The sequence below is a fragment of the Colobus angolensis genome, unplaced genomic scaffold (assembly GCF_000951035.1).
Source record: "Colobus angolensis palliatus isolate OR3802 unplaced genomic scaffold, Cang.pa_1.0 Scaffold398, whole genome shotgun sequence".
Taxonomy (NCBI): Eukaryota; Metazoa; Chordata; class Mammalia; order Primates; family Cercopithecidae; genus Colobus; species Colobus angolensis.
The window spans coordinates 1,835,218-1,838,737 of record NW_012117354.1 but is presented as its reverse complement, the minus strand read 5'-3'; the positions used below and the strand labels follow the sequence as shown (position 1 = coordinate 1,838,737).

Below are 3,520 nucleotides of genomic sequence, written 5' to 3'. Positions count from 1 at the left end.
GCTGGGGAGGGAGGCCTGACTTTAGCAACAGCTGTGGGTGGGCTGGAGGCCAGCGCAGCTTGGGGCCCCCAGCTCCAGCTGTCTCGGCCACCGCCTGTGCAGCACTTGCTCCAAGGGATCAGCAAAAGCGACTGATGGCTGCCACTTCCAGGACCCACGAAACAGGCCTCAGGTAACTTTACTGCAGCCAAAGCCCAGGCTGGAAAGGGTCCCGGCTGTGCCGCATTCTGCATCCCAAGTGGGCACGTGGAGGAAGGGTCTGAAGGAAGGCTCCGGAGCACAGGCCCTAGTGTCACTGTGAGGACGCTGGACCTGCAGGAACGGGGAGCTGCAGTGCCACCTGCTGGGTGCCACGGGCCGGGCATGGGGTCCACGCCGCCGGGTTGGGTGCGTCTGAAGTCTTGCCGAGCGCCTGGTCCCTCTTGAACTGCCCTTGCCCAGCACTGCACTCTGGAGGTGGGTGGTGCAGGCGGTGGAGGGACACAGGCCAGCTCAAGCCCGCTGGTGACAGGGCGTTTTCCCACAGGGATACGGGAAGCCACCTGTGTCAGGGCCAGACCCTGGGATCGGGAGTTACGCTACCCTGTCCCAAGACAAGGGAGCTGGTGGAATGATTTGAGCAGCTCTGGGAGTGGGGAAAAAAGACTAATTTCCAAACCCGTTTGGTCTCAGATAAAAAGCAGTTTTATAAACCCGCAATCTGCTCCAGATTCAAGCAGTACTATTTCAGCAGGAGGAGGTGGTCATGGGAAGTCAGCGCAGCAGACGCTCCCTGACCCGGAGGCCTGCCTGCTTTCCACGTTGTTTCCCATGTTCCGGATTTCAGGAGAAGCAGCTCACGCTCCTGTGGTGGAGGGCAGGGTGTTCCACAAACACCTCCAGACCCAACCAAGAACTACGGGGCGGCGGGCTGTGGGCCACACGCAGACTCAGGGGACCCGGCAGAGTCAGGGCCAGGGCCCTTCCCTCCAGGAACCCGTCCTTGGTAAAACAGCCACGGGCCACACTGCAGTCTGGTTCCCAGTGGGGCTGCCTCAGTCCTACCCCAAGCACCCTCAAAAGCTGGGGTGTCTGCATGTCCCTTCACATAATTGATATGGTACCACCTCCTATAAGAATAATACAAAATAAAAACATCTGAGGTCTGGGTTTTTTCCCTATTTCCAAATTTGTAGACTCCCAGGAAAATATTTTTTGCAGCCTTTTAAAAATCTGGTTCTTGGCAGTTTATCCATCTGTATCGATCCTGTGGGACTGCTTTGTTATCCGGAGGGCCTCACTGTCCAGCACCATCACCTGATGCAGGACGCCCCGGAACTGATAGAGCACTTTCAGGTTCTTCTCTTCCCCCACACACGGGTCATAAAAGCCAGGCAGCCCAGCCTTGGAGACCTCTGTGAGGATGAGCTTCGAGTCCTTCACCAGGCACTGCAGGGGCACAGTCACGTCAATCACCTCCACCTTCTCACTCTTCCTGCTCTTGTCATTGACAAACTTCCCGTACCAGGCATTGACGACGATGAGGCCCATTCTGGACTCTTCTGCCTCAATTATCCTTCGGACAGATTCCTGCATCAGCCAGACAGCGGACTCCTCCTCTTGCTTCTTCTGCAGCACGTCGGTGGCGGCGCTTTCCCTCTGCTTCTCCAATTCCTTCTCTTTCTGAGCCCTGAGGTATGGTTTGATGATCAGACGGTGCATGGCAAAGTAGACCACTAGAGGCCCCACGGTGGCATAGAAGACGGCGCTGGGCAGAAGCTGGTCCGTCAAGTGAATAGGGAAGAAGTATGTCTGACTGGCCCTTTTGAGCTCGACTTTGAGAGAAACGCCCTGTGGAACTCCAATGCTGTCAGCTGCACCCAAAACGCTGTGCCTGGAGATCTTCCTCTCGACTCCATACTCCACCACCGTCCCAAAGAAGCCTGCTTTGGGGGATCCTTTCACGCGAGTCTGGTCGTCATCTTGGAATTTGTGCTGATAGCTGATCAGTGCAAAGGAATGAGGGATTCCCAGCTGCAGGGCCACAGTGAAGTGGGTGGTTTTAGTGTCCCGGCCGATGCTAGTGTTCATGGCTGACTGGATACCCCATCGCCACTGCAGGTAGCCCACGGTGTTCTTGTCTAGGTTCCGAGCTAGGACGGTGGTCACGCCGGCTCGGATTCCACGGGATGAAAACTGCAGAGCACAGTTTGTTGTCACAAAGCATTTTGGTGTGAGATTACGGAACAGCTTGAGACCAAATAAAGGTCCCTGCAGGTCTCTGGCTCCAAATTCCAATTCTCCCCATCCCTTTGCCGAAGTTACTCATCTGAGCGCAAAGTTAATGGAACCTCCTCCATTTCCATTCTGGGTTGAGAGGCTTCCAGAGAGGGTGGCTGTGTCTGTCGCTGTCAAGCATGCCTCAATGGACTGGGATATGTGCATTTTATTAATTTCAATCTGTGGAAAGCTACTGCCGGACACATCTTCATACTCCTCATCATAGCGATCAAAAAGGTCAGTGGCATCTACTCCAACGCTGATCATTCCCTTGGGATTGGTTCGCTGCTGCAGTCTCCTCTCTTCCCTGTCTCTCTGCAGCGGCTCGAACTCCTCTCGAATTTCAGCTGGGGTTCTCCTCCTTTCCACAACCTCCCATCCTTCCATTCCAGTCCTCTCTTCCCATATATATCATACATGGCCCTGGTTTGGGGATCACTAAGCACTTCATAAGCCTGGTGAACAAGGTTAAACAGTCGTTCCGCCTGTGACTTGAGCTCTGGGTCTCTGTGCTTGTCTGTATGGTAGAGCATACACAGCCTCCGGTAGGCAGCTTTTAGCTCTTCAGAGGAGGCTTCCCTGCGCGCTTTCAGCAACGAGTAATAGTCTTCATTGTCCAGCTCCTCCTCGCTCAAGGCCGTCGCCATCTTCGCAACCTTTCACCCCCACGAATTATAATCTTTTGAGTAGATCCTAGTAATATGTATTTGAAGAAGTTACTTGAGTGATTCTTTTGCATACTGAAGTTGGAGATCCATGGAATTATCCCCATTTGTTAAGGACCTTGGAATCAGATGGGCCTGAGATCAAGTTTGGAGATAAAGCCTTGAGTAAATTACTTCTTTCTTATAGGTTGGTGCAAAAGTAATTGAGGTTTTGGCCACTTTTTTTAAGTAATGTGGAAAACCACAATTACTTTTCCATCTAAACCTAATAGCTTTAGTTGTCATGTCTACAAGAACAGCATAGTACCATCAACTACATAGGGTTATCAAGAAGATAAAATTAGATGGTATTTATAAATATGAAGTATAATGTATTTTCTGTAGGCCATTCACCAAATATTTACCATACTTCCCATTTTCATCTTCAGGCATAAGGTAAAAACAATACTGATGCACTATAGAAAGCAAATCCTATCACACCAGTTTATCTAACCCTAGGGTGTGTCTGTGTAAATCTTCTCCAAAGATACAGCTTTAGTTGCCTTAGTTACTGAGTGGTCTAGTAAGTATGACAGTAAATTAGAAGTCAATGGACC

At 51.5% G+C, this 3,520-nt stretch overlaps 1 pseudogene across 1 annotated transcript; it reads right to left on the bottom strand.

The window, feature by feature from the left end:
• Window positions 1–326: 326 nt before the first annotated feature.
• On the bottom strand, window positions 327–2,919 carry LOC105521129 (annotated as a pseudogene). The gene has a single exon (XR_001003227.1). The product of XR_001003227.1 is annotated as a dnaJ homolog subfamily C member 11 pseudogene (transcript).
• Between the last annotated feature and the right edge of the window lie 601 nt (window positions 2,920–3,520).